The 17,103-nt window shown below is 39.2% G+C and overlaps 1 protein-coding gene across 1 annotated transcript in view; it reads left to right on the forward strand.

Moving 5' to 3' along the window:
- The window catches only part of LOC135463337 (S-antigen protein-like), a 48,226-nt gene that overhangs the window by 999 nt on the left and 30,124 nt on the right, over window positions 1-17,103 (forward strand). The gene's annotated exons all lie outside the window — the stretch shown is intronic.

Consider the following 17,103-nt stretch of genomic DNA (forward strand, 5'->3'; position numbering starts at 1 on the left):
GGTTTCCCACGGGCTCTGCCCAGTTTCCACCCACCATAATGCTTGCTGCCGTCGTATAAGTGAAATATTCTTGAATACGACGTAAAACACCAATCAAAAAATAAAGAAATAAATTAAACTACAGAGTGACATCAAGGGAGGTAATTCTGTGCAGCCCTATAACCCGATTGCCATTAAACTTAAGCACGCATAAGTTGATTTGATAGGCAAAATATATGGTAAGTTCTATCAAAATCAGTGGCATGGTTTTGGGAGGAGATGCATGGAAAGACAGACAGGGCGATTCAAGTAAATTACCTCTCACTCCTACACCCCAACATCAACAAGGAAAATATCAAAATAAAATTCATTTTTTTTACACAGATGAGCCAATTATACCCTGCTAGCCCCCTCCCAACACACCCCACCCCCATCCCCACACCCCCATCCACTTTCACATACATGTATGTGGGACTAACACGCTTGTTCCAAGCTTGCTTGTAACAGTGTATACCTGGTACAGATTTGCACAGAATTATATTCACACACTATTTCAACCAGTTTTACATATCTGGATTTTCGACGGTCCTTTCTCAGGCCACATTTGCTTCATATTTTCAGACCATTTTGGCCATCAATAAAGCAAGAGATATACCCCAAGGGAAAATTGACCAGTATTCACAGTTAGTACAGGGAGGTAAATTTCTGCCCGTCAGAGATCACCTTTCAGCCAGCTAACAGAGACATAGGACAAGACGGTCGAAAGGCCAAAAATAAAACATCTATCTGACCGCTGTCTGGAATCAGTTGGACAGGCTGTCCATTAACTGGACGTCAGAGACAGAGGATCTAGCCATTTAAGAAGCGGTTGGTAACGGTCAGGGATTTAGGCAAAAAGCTACATATGAAATAAAATACCAAAATGCAACAGGACAAGGGATTCTTAGTCATTCATTCTTAATACTCAATAAATACTCAATAAATATTCAATAAATACCCAATAAATATTCAACAGATACTGGGTTTAACTTAAACATTCACTTGAACAAATACCTGTTTATGGAGGTAAATAAAGGTTATAAAATATTAGTTTGCATGCTGAAACTTGAATTTTACGACTAGGGAAAACTCTAGCATCCAAACAAACCTTAAAACATCTACGGACAATTAACAGACACTCTCATAATTAACTTACTGTAATTCTTCAACATTTTCGCCGGTTTATAAGATGTTCATTTAAGTATATTCTGTGTACATCGATAAAATTATACTTTTTGTGAAGCCCTGAAATTGGACAACCCAACCAATGTGGTTTTGTCTCCAAAACTTAAAGAAAAAGGTGCATAAATAAGAGTGAAAGTTGCGCTTTCATATGCAAAAAGGTTGATAAATTAAGGGTTAGTCATGATCAAAAATCAAAATTTAAAATTTTACTTTAATGCTATTTTTTGGACCATTGGTTGGAACACAATATAATCAGGTGTTACACTGAGAGAAAAGTATCGCAGCTTAGTACTTAGATTTTATCCTCGAACTTGCTGGAAAAAATAGGAGTCTTAAATTTTGATGTAAGTCAAAAACCGCATTATGCAACCGGCATTATTAAATGTTCTGATTTAAAGCCACAGGCAGACGTGCCTGATTTGAATTGTCAAAGGTACATCAGCTGCAGGGTATGATAAATTATATAGAAAGATGTTTAAATTGTGTTCAAGGTTACCCTCTTAAATATTTATTTATTTTATTGGTGTTTTTAAACAGTACACAAGAATATTTCACTTATACAATGGCGGCCATAGTTATAGTGAGAGGAAACCGAAACCAAAGGGGGTGGGGGGGGGGAGTTGAACGCTCAGGCTGTAAAACTCTCATCGGCCTACTGACGTATATACCTAGACTTTGGCTAAGTCACTCTTTCAATCTGTCTGATCTGATTTGTCAAAGGTACATCAGCTACAGGGTGTGATAAATTATATAGAAAGATGTTTAAATTGTGTTCAAGGTTGCCCTCTTAAATATTTATTTATTTTATTGGTGTTTTAAACAGTACACAAGAATATTTCACTTATACAATGGCAGCCATAGTTATAGTCAGAGGAAACCGAGCAAAACTCGGGGGAAACCCACAACCTTCCGTAGGTAGCTGACAAACCTTCCCAGTGCAGTACACTGTGGTATATTGGTACAATCTGTGTACATTCTTGTACTTTTTCTGACTTTAAAAATAACATTGTTAATTTTGGTGCGTTTAATGTTCTCTTGGGTGATCGTTCGTAGAAATCTGAGCTCTTACTGACATACAAAAAATAAAATTTATTTATTTTTTTTCTCTTTTTTTAAAGCAGAGATTCAGTTTTTGTTACATTTTACAATGTGTAACAGTTTCACATGTTACTTATGGCTTACAACACTTAAGGCTCTGGCACACTGAGCTTCAGCTTAATGAATGATTCATTAAATCATATGGCATACCTCCTCTCACGTTGTGGGTGGGAAGGTCTGACAGCAACCTGCGGATGGTCATGGTTTTTCCCCGTGCTCTAATGTGGACATTAGAGGTTAATATCACACTTTGTAGTTTATACCAAAGGTCCTCCAGCAACCTGCGGATGGTTGTGGGTTTCCCCTGAGCTCTGCTTGGTTTCCTCCAGCCATAACGTTAGCCACTGTCATATAGGTGAAATATTCTTGAGTATGGTTTAAAGTGCCTATAACAGAAATAAGTAAATGTGTAAGATTGAGGTGGATCTAAAAGTTTGACTTACAAGTCACAACTGGCTCTGTGGAAAAGATTCCCTGTTAACCTGCCGCAGGGAAGTGGTTTTTCCTTCTCCCATTACCCGACTGTCATTCTTTGTACAAATTTTTTTTTAATATTGCCCTACCGTCTCAAATCAAAATGAAAGTCAAAGAGTTATACTATTTTTTTGAAATTTTACTTGTTCTGAACAGGCAGTTTTGTCCACTTTATCCGAAAATGGGATTAAGACAGCTACCTTTTAGCGTTTTAGTCGAAGAAAAATTTGTGTACACCTCAATTCATGGTACAAATGAAGAAATAAAAAAATATAAAGAAAGAAATAAATGAATGTATACAATTTCTGGAGACCTAAAAACAATGGTGTAAAATTAAGATTAAAACACATCAGGCATCCGTGGTAAAATCAAAGAATTTTTGATTCAACTTACAGAATAAATTAAGCATGAACAAAAATTTAAATCTCAAAAAAAAAAAAAAAAAATGTTAATGTTTTAAGGAATCAATCCAGCTCTGGCTTTCATAATTCCAACATTTATTCACCGTGCCATCTCTATCAAAACGTTATCTAAGTGAACACCATCTTAATCACGTACAAGATCGAAGGTTAATCCAATGTTTTCAGAAACACGAATATCCAACAATATTCAATTTTGTTAGTTATAATAATGTGTTTTACATCATATTCCAAAATATTCCATTTAAAACCTAGGCCAGAAGTAAGACACACCAGTGATTCGACTGATTTGTTGACGATCGACAGTTTGCCTTCTAAGTCCAACTTCGTAAGTCCATTTTGTTAGAAGCAAATATGGCATAAAACGCTATGTTTAGAGTTGAAACTTACAACATTTTTCCCGAAAGAATCCTCATCCCACCTACTACACAAACCTCAAAACACTTTTCTAAAATCGACAGATCTCTCAGAATCAGGGAAATTAAACTAAGTATCTATTACGGATGAAATTTAGTGTCGAATATAGTACATTATACATATATATATATATGTATTTGAAGAAATAGAGAAAGATCCCATGGTGAGGAAAATTTACATAGGACAAAAAATTATAAAACGCCCTCTTAACTTTCTACATTTAACGGAATATAACAGAATGTAGAAAGTCAAGAAGGGAATATCACAGAATGTAGAAAGTCAAGAAGGGAATATAACAGAATGTAGAAAGTTAAAAAAGGAATATAATAGAATGTAGAAAGTCAAGAAGGGAATATAACAGAATGTAGAAAGTGAAAATACAACAAAATGTAGAAAGTCAAGAAGGGAATATAACAAAATGTAGAAAGTTAAGAAGGGAATATAACAGAATGTAGAAAGTTAAGAAGGGAATACAACAGAATGTAGAAAGTTAAGAAAGGAATATAACAGAATGTAGAAAGTCAAGAAGGGAATATAACAGAATGTAGAAAGTTAAGAAGGCGTTTTATTATTTTTTTCCTATATATATATATATATATATATATATATATATATATATATATATATATATATATATATTTCGTTCACGTATATAGTGTACCCTGAAAAACAGGTACAATGAGCCAGACTTTAGTTTACGGTGGTTACCAACTCCAACAGGTCACATGGTTTGTAAGCCATTTCCAGACAAGATGAGATATACGTGAAAGAGTGACTTGGCCAAAGTCTAGGTATATACGTCAGTAGGCCGATGAGAGTTTTACAGCCTGAGCGTTCAACTTTCCCCCCCTTCCCATGTAGCTTCAGACTTATGTCTAGACGGAATTAACAGATCGCATTAACGGATCCAATTACCTTTAATTTTTTCCTGTTGGTAATCGTGGCGAGAACTAAACCCTGAAGGTGTTTGTTAGTCCCGCAGCTACTAGTAAAACCATCAGCCGCCCAGTCGGCTTGATCAAACGACGCATGCAATACGCTCGTTCTTCAGACAAAAACGTCAAATCGGAGAATTTACTTTCATTAGGCGGACAAAACCCCCAGATGATTTCTCCGTATGAAATAAAAGGAAAAGGGGATTGTTCACGGACACAGAGGCCCGCTCCACTCTTTGCCGAAGCACTAAATAATCCTGTTTGCACGCGCAATCAAAACGAACGAAACGATTTGGTTTGTACTGTCAGGGACTAAGCGTGTCAAAATGGAATGATTTGTTAGGGGGGGAAACGATTCCATTCTAGACCAGTGTGTTCTCTAATACACTGGTGATCCCGTCCTACCTCTTTTGTCCATCAGTATACTGCACGGCAACCAGACTGGAGCAAAAATAATACCTCAACTCCAATGGTCAATAATAAATGTGAATAGTTAGAGACTATCAATATTGATTACCTGAATTCTCCTCAGTCATCGGACGAGCGAGGAGAAATACCATCAAAATTGATAGCTTCGGCCATCGTGTTCTTTGGGCATCAAATTCCAGAATTTATCTGACCTTCAAAGGAAGTGGGAGTGTTATGTTGATCAAATTAGACAATAAAAGGACAGTGATGTGCATGTATACTCAACTAATGACTGGTCACTTTTATAATTCAGTTAATTTCAAACTACTGTATGATTTTTTCTGTTTCTCTTTTTTTTTTCTTTTTTACCTCATTATTTGTCTTGGAGGTATTTTTTTATGGGTATAGTGTTTAAATGTAGGCACCATATACTGTGGTGTGCATTTGTAATTTGTTCATGGTAGCAATAATATTATTTTTACATATCGCATTACCCCACATGCTTTATATACAGTCATTGAAATTACACATTTCAGTATATATATAAACATTGAAATACAAATATTGGTCGCAATATTATTGTCTCTCTTATGTTTTTATTTTTTATATAGTGTACATTATACGCCAAACCAAAGAATATTTACAAGATACATGGCTATCAGCTTGTTTCACATTTCTCAAGTGTACAATACTTGTCCCACCACCCATTATCACGAAAACATTATAACATTTACAGGCGATACCCAGTCACAGAAAACCCACATCAATCATCCGCAGGTTGCTGCCCGAAGCCGGGGACATACTAGACATATTTTTTTTCCGCTCGTACAGGCCCATTTTGTGAGTTTCTAAAAATCCGCCTAATGTGTCTGCATCTTTGCTGGTGATTTTTTCCGCCCCCCAAAAACGCTTGCATCACACACCTCAGATATGAGCAAAGAAATACGCCAGCGATTTCACTCTGTCCGCGTAGTGTGTCTGATCCAGTGAACTTCAGCGATCCAGACAATCGAGCTGACCAATCAAACAAAGCGGAATTGTGTTAACCTGTAACATTTTGTTTGTGTCACATGGTTGACTAGGTCACATGACGTAACGTACTGACTGCAATCAAGGGATAAAACCCGCCCAGTGTGTCTGCAACTATGCTGCAAATATCGTCAGTGTATTTTGCAGGCGATTTAGTTTGTCCCTTCAAGCCAAGGAATCCGTCCAGTATGTCCCTAACTTTACCGTCCCATATACAAGTACAAGCAGAGATAAAACCAGCATGAGCTGGAATTGAACTCACAGCCATCGCATTTGCTAAAGGCTCCTGGGTCATGGAAACTAGCGCGTCCAACACAGAACTGATTTTTGCCACAATATAACTGAAATACTGATCAGGCAATTTGAAACCATAATAGTTTAATTCATTCATGAATTAAGTTATATATATATATATATATATATATATATATATATACATACATATTTCTACTAATACAATATATACTAATATATTGTTTCTGATTGGTCAAATGGTCAGAATGGTTTATCGAGCGGAAAGAAAACTACTGTAGCTAGACAGGCATATACATGTGACTGAAATACTGATGCACAAGTAAGGTCACGGCCAAGCAGCTGAATTCAACACAGATGAGGCCTCATTCGTCATTTAGGGAAGATTTCAGCTAACACACTTATACTACTTTGCCAGTAACTAGCCCTCCCCATACCCTGGGAAAATAAGGACATTTTAAAGCCGCACATCTGACAGATGTTTATGTTAGATCAACTCACATCAAGTCAAATTTACAAAAATTAATGAACTGTTTCAAACATAATTAAAATGGCATACATACATAGCTAGAATTTTTACACTTTAGGCTACTTCAAGTTCAAGCTGTGTGCAGCGATACTGCTGGATTTTCAAACTTCTAAAGAATAACAGAAAATATAATTTGATTGTAGTACAAAAACATGCCGTTATTTATTTGAATGGAATTTTACGCCATTTTCAATAATGTTTCACATATACGACCAGCATTATGGAAAGTGAGTGAGCACAGCCCGAGATGACCGTCCACAGTTTGCTGCCAGGCCATCCCACATATGAACAAATGTTTTTATTTATTTATTTATTTGATTGGTGTTTTACGCCGTACTCAAGAATATTTCACTTATACAACAGCGGCCAGCATTATGGTGGTTGGAAACCGGGTACAGCCCACAGGAAACCCACGACCATCTGCAGGTTGCTGCAAGACCTTCCCACGTATGGCTGGAGAGGAAGCCAGCAAGAGCTGGACTTGAACTCACAGCGACCGAATTGGTGAGAGACTCCTGGGTCATTACGCTGCGCTAGCACGCTAACCACCTGAGCCACGCAAGCCCCCAAATGTCTTTAAAAGACACATCAAAATATACAAACTGAAGATAGAAGGCAGATAAGGTAGCTTATTCAGTACCATACACAATATTCAATAAAAATCTAAATTACTATGATGATCATAATATTTTTACACTACAAAAAAAAAAAATTAAAATAAGACAATTCTTTAATACATGTATGTTCAAACAATACCGACTATCGTCAGATAAATCAAAGATAATGTGTAAAAGACTCAGAAAACAAGAAACAAAAAATTTCTTGAAGCAGAATTGACCTTAAAGAGCCCCAAGTGGATCGAAATCAATCTTGTGGTAATCGGCTGAATAAAAAGAGGATGAATCTGATGGGGATCTGTGGGGTTTTTTGGATCAGTGAGTTTTAGGACAGGTTTCCATTATGACACAAACTCAAAATTCTGGAACTATAGCCAAAGCTGAAAGAAAGAAATTCCCTGCAGACTTGACACCGTGTAAAGTGCGAGATAAAAGAGTCGAAACATCAAGACTGACTCGTCGATTTTCAGCACGAACAGCAAAAAAGAAACAATCAAGGCTAGGTGAAAACACACAATTACAAGTGCCAGCAGAAATGTAATAAATCTGTCCACATTAGATCAACGGTGATGAAATTGGCGGGCTCTAAAAAATATCCTCCGTAAAACACGTAATTTAAAGGATTCTCGATGATATAATGACTTCGACAAATGACAATGTGTCAAGCAACGTGTAAATCAAATCTTTCACTGAAAACATCTCCAAGGCTATCAGTCGAGGGCTTTTTTTTGGCAGATTTTTAGGAGCAGGTAATTGTGATTCTGTTTTGATTAGATCACTACTGCCATTTTGCTACAAGACTCAACACTGCTGATACGACATTACACAATCACAATTCATGAAATCAACAGTTCAAATCCTTTTTTTTTAAAGATTAAAATGATGTTGAAAATGTGTGATTTAAAAATGCATATTAGTCAGTCACTTTCCTTCTTATCCTCTTTAATTGTCTTAATATTAAAGCCAAAGACCACTCTAAAATGAAGTATATATCAGATGAATAACTAAAAATTGTCCAGGAAAATGGTTGGATTTATTTTTTTTTAGAGTTTTTCTAACCAAGTAAAGTGCTGAAAGATCAGGTTCTACAGTGGTCTGCTGTGACCCAGAAGGTATCAATTTCATCACATCTATGCTTTTTGCCTAAAATAATTTGTTTCAAGGTCAAATCTGCGAATGCATTCATAGGCCTCTATATGTATGTGCACTTTGAATGCTGAAACGTAGCAGTCTAATGTGTGTTAAGTAGCTAAAACCTTATGTGACGTCACTGGTCCCATTGTTGTCGGAAAAGGCAACCAGAGGATGAAATATTCTGATGCATTTTACCAGGTTAAACAAATTGTAAAAAAAAATAAATAAATTCAGCTATTTACCAAGGGAGTTTTTTATGGTCTTTCATCTGATACATACTTCAGTGTTTCCTTTGCCTTTCACAATTTCTTAACTTGAGATCAAATTATGAGACTCGAATTAAGGAGCTGTATTTAACCATGCCATTTACGATTACGATTTAGTCAGACCAATAAATTATAGTGTTCGATAAACACATTTTCTCCTACTTATCCCTTCTCTTTCTATTGCTACATTCATCAGAATAGCGTGTCCGTCTAATAGACACCCAGGCACCCTCCAGACTAAGCCCACCCCACCATTCCAGAAACTATCAAAACAAGGTCGAACATGTTAATTAATTATTTTTTTGATATTTTAAAAACCCTTTTTACGCCATACTGAAGAATATTTCACGTATACGACAGCAGCCAGCATTTTGGTGGAAGGACACCAGGCATGTCATGTAAAGTCTGGGGGGAGAACACATTTATTTATTTATTTAGTTATTTGATTGGCGTTTTACACCATACTCAAGAATATTTCACTTATACGACGGTGGCCAGCATTATGGTGTGAGGAAACCGGGCAGAGCCCGGGGGAAACCCACGACCATCCGCAGGTTGCTGGCAGACCTTCCCACGTACGGCCGGAGAGGAAGCCAGCATGAACTGGACTTGAACTCACAGCGACCGCATTGGTGAGAGACTCCTGGGTCATTATGCTGCGCCAGCGCGCTAACCAACTGAGCCACGGAGGGCCCGGGGGGAGCACACAACCATCCGCAGGTTGCTGCCAGACCTGAACATACAGATCAGATTGACCCCTAACAAATATACTGGTATGCGTGAGTTGAGTGAAAAAAAATATTCTCAAACTGCATCTAGCTACTGACATTCTAACCTATTAAAGAATCATCGACTGTGCCTTGAATTCAAAAATCCATTTGCGTGTAACACAATAGTAAAAGTACCATAATTTATAAAAAACATTAAATATAAAAAATTAATGAACTTTGTTGACAGTAGGCTCATCCATCTATGAAAGCAGGGGAAATATTAGGCTCTCTAAAGATAGAATATGGTTTACAGTACGGGTCAGGACTAAAGTTGTTGTTAACAGAAGCGCTGTTTCATTGGATTGCAGATACATTCGCCATCTGAACTCAAACAATACTGGATGTACCACTGACGGACAACCATACTGCAGTCAGTGAGTGAGTGCTTGGGGTTTAACGTGGAAATTTACAATTTTTCAGTCGGCGTAAGAGTCCTTAGAGTGCATGTAACGTGCCTCCTTGTTGCAGGACGGATTTCCCACCCCTCTTTTATCTAGTGCTGCTTCACTGAAAACACTTTACCGAAGACATGTAAGCCACAATGCCTGAGTCGTTATTCTGATGCGGGTCAACCAGTCATTGCACTATACCCTTAATGCTGAACGCCTTGAAAGGAAGTTACACTTTCACTTTTAAGGACTCAGGTGTGACCTGACTTAGGATTGACCCTGGATCTACCGCCTCCCGAAGCAGACACTCTACGAAGTGTGCTATCGGCGACGGTAAACCATATTGAAGAATGAAAAATGGACAACTACACGGCACAGAGCACACAGGCAACCATACTGGAGCTAGTACACAGGTCACCATATTGGAGGTTGTGAACAGGTCACCATTATGAAGGTTGTAAACAGGTCACCATTATGGAAGTTGTAAACAGGTCACTGTATTGAAGGTTGGACACAGGTCACCATATTGGAGGTGAAAGACAGGCAACCATATTGGAGGTGAAAGACAGGCAACCATATTGGAGGTTGTAAACAGGTCACCATATTGAAAGTTGGACACAAGTCACTATATGGAAGGTTGGACACAGGTCACCATATTGGAGGAGAAAGACAGGCGGTCATATTGGGGGTTGTACAAAGGTCAATATATTCAAGGTGAAAGACAGGCAACCATATTGGAGGTTGTAAACAGGTCACCATATTGAAGGTTGGACACAAGTCACAATATGGAAGGTTGGACACAGGTCACCATATTGTGAGTGAAAGACGGGCAGCCATATTGGAGGTTGTCCACACAAGCAACTATATTGGAGAACCCAAACAAGCAACTAACTGGATGTCCCAAAAAGCAACCCTTGTGGATGTCCCACACAAGTAACCCCACTAGAAGTCCCACACAGGGATCACATTGGATGCCCCACAAAGGCAGCCATATTAGAGGTCCCACAGAGACAAGCATATTGGAGCTTCCACACAGGCAACCATATTGGAGGTTGTACACAGGCAACCATATTGGAGGTTCCACACAGGCCACGATATTGGAGGTCCTACACAGGCAACCATATTAGAGGTCCCACACAGGGTGCCATATTCGGGGTTGTACACGGGCAACGATATTGAACGTTGTACGCAGGCAGCCATATTGGAGGTCCCAAACAGGCCACCATATTAGAGGTCCCACACAGACAACCATACTGGGGGTTTCACATAGGTAGCCATATTGGAGGTCCCACACAGGGATCATATTGGATGCCCCACAAAGGCAGCCATATTAGAGGTCCCTCACAGAGACTACCATATTGGGGCTTCCACATAGGCAACCATACTGGAGGTTCTACACAGGCAGCCATATTGGAGGTCCCACAAAGGCCACCATATTGGGGGTTCTACACAGGCAGCCATATTGGATGCTCCACAAAGGCAACCATATCAGAGATCCCACACAGACAACCACATTGGGGATTCCACACAGGCAGCCATATTGGAGGTCCCACACAGGGATCATATTGGATGCCCCATAAAGGCAACCATATTAGAGGTCCCACAGAGGCAACCATATTGGAGGGTTCCACACAGGCAACCATAGTGGAGGTTCCACACAGGCAGCCATACTGGAGGTCCCACAGAGATAACCATATTGGGGTTTCCACACAGGCAACCATATTGGAGGTTCTACACAGGCAGCCATATTGGAGGTCCCACACAGATTACCATATTAGAGGTCCTACACAGGCAACCATATTCGGGGTTCCAAACAGACAACCATATTCAAGGTTCCAAACAGGCAAAGATATTGGACGTTGTACACAGGCAGCGATATTGGAGGTCCCACACAGGCCACCATATTGGAGGTCCCACACAGGCCACCATATTGGAGGTCCCACACAGCAACCATACTGGAGGTTCCACACAGCAACCATACTGGAGGTCCCACACAGGTAACCATATTGGAGGTCCCATACAGGCAAAAAATTGGAGGTCCCACACAGGGCACCATATTGGAGGTCCCACACAGGCAACCATACTGGAGGTTCCACACAGCAACCATACTGGAGGTCCCACACAGGTAACCATATTGGAGGTCCCATACAGGCAAAAAATTGGAGGTCCCACACAGGTCACCATATTGGAGGAGAAAGACAGGCGGTCATATTGGGGGTTGTACAAAGGTCAATATATTCAAGGTGAAAGACAGGCAACCATATTGGAGGTTGTAAACAGGTCACCATATTGAAGGTTGGACACAAGTCACAATATGGAAGGTTGGACACAGGTCACCATATTGTGAGTGAAAGACGGGCAGCCATATTGGAGGTTGTCCACACAAGCAACTATATTGGAGAACCCAAACAAGCAACTAACTGGATGTCCCAAAAAGCAACCCTTGTGGATGTCCCACACAAGTAACCCCACTAGAAGTCCCACACAGGGATCACATTGGATGCCCCACAAAGGCAGCCATATTAGAGGTCCCACAGAGACAAGCATATTGGAGCTTCCACACAGGCAACCATATTGGAGGTTGTACACAGGCAACCATATTGGAGGTTCCACACAGGCCACGATATTGGAGGTCCTACACAGGCAACCATATTAGAGGTCCCACACAGGGTGCCATATTCGGGGTTGTACACGGGCAACGATATTGAACGTTGTACGCAGGCAGCCATATTGGAGGTCCCAAACAGGCCACCATATTAGAGGTCCCACACAGACAACCATACTGGGGGTTTCACATAGGTAGCCATATTGGAGGTCCCACACAGGGATCATATTGGATGCCCCACAAAGGCAGCCATATTAGAGGTCCCTCACAGAGACTACCATATTGGGGCTTCCACATAGGCAACCATACTGGAGGTTCTACACAGGCAGCCATATTGGAGGTCCCACAAAGGCCACCATATTGGGGGTTCTACACAGGCAGCCATATTGGATGCTCCACAAAGGCAACCATATCAGAGATCCCACACAGACAACCACATTGGGGATTCCACACAGGCAGCCATATTGGAGGTCCCACACAGGGATCATATTGGATGCCCCATAAAGGCAACCATATTAGAGGTCCCACAGAGGCAACCATATTGGAGGGTTCCACACAGGCAACCATAGTGGAGGTTCCACACAGGCAGCCATACTGGAGGTCCCACAGAGATAACCATATTGGGGTTTCCACACAGGCAACCATATTGGAGGTTCTACACAGGCAGCCATATTGGAGGTCCCACACAGATTACCATATTAGAGGTCCTACACAGGCAACCATATTCGGGGTTCCAAACAGACAACCATATTCAAGGTTCCAAACAGGCAAAGATATTGGACGTTGTACACAGGCAGCGATATTGGAGGTCCCACACAGGCCACCATATTGGAGGTCCCACACAGGCCACCATATTGGAGGTCCCACACAGCAACCATACTGGAGGTTCCACACAGCAACCATACTGGAGGTCCCACACAGGTAACCATATTGGAGGTCCCATACAGGCAAAAAATTGGAGGTCCCACACAGGGCACCATATTGGAGGTCCCACACAGGCAACCATGTTGGTGGTCCCACACAGGCAACCATATTGGAAGTCCCACACAAGCATTACCATATTAAGCATAACTGAAGTCTATTAAAATAATGACAGCTATCATAGCTTTAAAATATATAAAAATATTAAGCTTAGACACTATCAATTAAATCTTGAACTATTCATTAAAATCAGGCATAGTATTTCACCCTCAAAAGTAGCATTATAGTTTTTGATGTAAATGTGACACAAATGTTTCATCCAAATTACACACAAACATATGTATACTTCATGTACAATTACACAAACATGCTCTAAAGTTTCAGAGATATTTAAAGGGTAAGATCACATAAAATTAACATCATTATCAGTACAAAGATGATCATTAAAAGATCAATGTGAAAATACCTTTAATTAGTTATAACTTTGTATATTTCCTTTAAATACTGCTGATTTAGAGGAGCTCCTGTAAACATTGCTCGAGATACATGATTAAGTACACCAAGAAGTGCATTAGCAAGAAGTATGCAAATTTCGTGCAGCTAGTCTCCCCAGCACCTTACACTTTTCTTCAATCTCTGACACATAATGTGACCTATCTGCGCAGACATGTATTTTTTCTCTCTCTCTCTCTCTCTCTCTCTCTCTCTCTCTCTCTCTCTCTCTCTATATATATATATATATATATATATATATATCTCCCTCTCTCTCTCTCTTACACAGTAAATACTTCAAAAATGGCTGATAGATGGTGGGAAAAAAATTTCAAATGCTGTTGTGTTGAAATAGATTTTAAAAAAATGAAGACAACAGAGAGTTTTGTAAATGGACAACAACGTCTGACAGTAACTGTTTTAGATGTTGCTTGGAAATATAAAAATAGACAATGGGTTCTTAACAGCATACCAACGATGATTAAGGAAATTGTAGTTTTTAAATACTTAGTTTCAGTTTCAACCCGCTGCCAGTTCTTGTAGGTTGGCATATTTCTCCATTACGTGGGTCGAGCTTCTACAGATGACATAATGCGTAATGTACCGGGAAGTTGCCTTCTTTTAGGTAATGGTCTTCAGGTAGAACGTGCATACATGTCACCATCAAGAGTTGAAGCATTTGATTTATTTATTTGTTTGGAGTTTCATGCCACACTCAAGAATACTTATATAACGGTGGCCAGCATTATGGTGGGCAGAGCTTGGAGGGAAACCCACGACCATCCTCAGGATGCAGGTAAACCTCTCCCATATGTCTGCAGAGCTACAGATGATTAAGTAGAACATACCCAAACTCAAGATTGTAATAAAAATGTAATAAAAGTGTAATAAAAGAGCATATGTGATCAAGGCTAATCAAAGAACAAATTAAGGTGGACTTTTCAATCCAAAGTAGATATTTCATTTCTCCACACCATCTGATGCAGAAGCTACCCGTTTCTTCTTGACAGATCTTATATCATCCACATATGTTTCCTCATCAAACGGTTAATTACAGTCCAATGTGAACGCACGATAAACTGAGCTTAAAGGCCAATTGGCTTACCCGCATTCCTACCCAATAAACAATTCTACTTTGGTATCACTTTGCACCAGAGGCAGGCGAGTGTAAAAGATACGGGTCAGGAAAACAAATGAGTTGTCTACACAGGTATTGTTAAATCAACGGTAAAAATTGCACGCAGGTGAATTCGTGTAGCAAATCTTAAACGCAACACAGATGGAATGATGCTACCTTTGATTACTGCTGTCATTTTGACGAAGGCAGGTAAATGTCAAACCCACAAGTTAGTTGCACTTTAATTATTGATTTTTTTTTTCCCTGTTTTACATCAGAGTTTGAACGAAAACTGAAATGATAAGACAAAAAATTCCGAAAAATCTTTTGGTTATCAGTGAAATTAGGTATGACTATATCTGACACATTATATTCCACTATTATTCAATCCTGAAAGGTCTGCAACAACCTGCAGATGGTCGTGGGGTTCCCGAGGTGGGGTTCCCGAGGGGGGGTGCCCTGTTTCCTCCCACCATAATATGACCAGCTATATGCTGGTCATCTTAATAATGCATGTAAATTAACATGCAGAGTTAAGTAGATAAAGTGTGCAGAGTTAAGTACATTAAGTGTGCAGAGTTAAGTAGATTAACTTTCCACATGTACATATGACTAATCAGTCAGCGTTTGTTATTATTAATAGTTCGGTAAACGAACTATTGTATGTATAAATATGGTTGTTTCTCAATGAGAAGAGGAGTTTTAGGGAGTTGACCTGTGAGGACCTCAGAGTGTGGTCACTCCCACGTTGTTATGTGTAATAAATGACGGTTGTTACTGAGAACGTTACTTGGAGAGTTTTCCTATCTACATTAGACATGGAATGAAGACAAACGACGGTGACCATCCTGGTCGCAATTTTACTTAAGACCCTAACCCTGGTCTTAATAATGCTGGGTGTCATCATAAAAATCAAATATCCTTGAGTACGGAGTAAAACACCAATCAAAAAAATAAATTAATTCAAACCTGGAAATATGTAGCAGGACAAGGACCATGTTCAGCACCAAATAGTATTTTGACAGCCCGGGCCAACTGTTTGGTACAGGATAAATCTGCCAGGTAAATAACAGTGTACGTGTAACTTTCTTTAAGTAAGTTGAATAGCTGAAGATTTGTCTTCATGTCCTTCACCAATTTAAAGATTACTTTCTGTCTTGTCATTACATAGATAATTTTCTGTTATGAACATTATTACTTGTATCTGAAACAACAGGAAAAAATAATTTACCCGAACACTTCAATCACTTAACTTAAGGCAGTCTCTGTACACAGTAACACATTTATTTATTCTCTGAAATTAGATGCTAACAAAACTCAAATTGGAATATTTCAAAAGAAAAAAACATTCTGAACAAAAAACAAAAACAAATACACTTAATTTATGCAAATTAGCAGCAATGGGTTTGCATCATAAACACGATAACTGTTGAATACAGATGGACATATTTCTGATATATGGACAAAAAAAATTATCACCAGAAGAATACAAATAAAGCCAAAATCTATAAATAGTTGAAGCATTTTCATATTTTCCTTAAAATATGATACGAAATTACAGCTTTATCTGCTTATCACATGTTCAGATGATAAAAGCTTTCAAACACACTGAGGTGCAATTCTGTACAACTATGCCACTACTATAACTTACATTGTATTTTTAAAGAAATATCATTAATCTGTTACCTTAATTTCCTTTTCAATTAAAAGACCAGATGATTTTCTTTAATTTTTTTTTTTCAAGCTTCCTACACAACTCTGCAGCTACATATATTTGAACATAACTGTACCAATAGCCTTGATGTTTTCAGTGGCACTGGATCATGAACAGCTCACTACTTGCGCACTCTGAGCACACTCGGAGCACACCCAGAGCGCACTTCTAACATTCCAGTATCCCTACCATATATGTAGCCTCCGTTTGCTGGTGCAGAGTTATTGGCGTTGCCTATCGCTCATATGAGATACTGTACAACAGATATATGCATTTTGCCAGTGTTCCACAATCTGACTACAAACCCACCATAG

The sequence above is a fragment of the Liolophura sinensis genome, chromosome 3, assembly GCF_032854445.1.
Source record: "Liolophura sinensis isolate JHLJ2023 chromosome 3, CUHK_Ljap_v2, whole genome shotgun sequence".
NCBI lineage: Eukaryota > Metazoa > Mollusca > Polyplacophora > Chitonida > Chitonidae > Liolophura > Liolophura sinensis.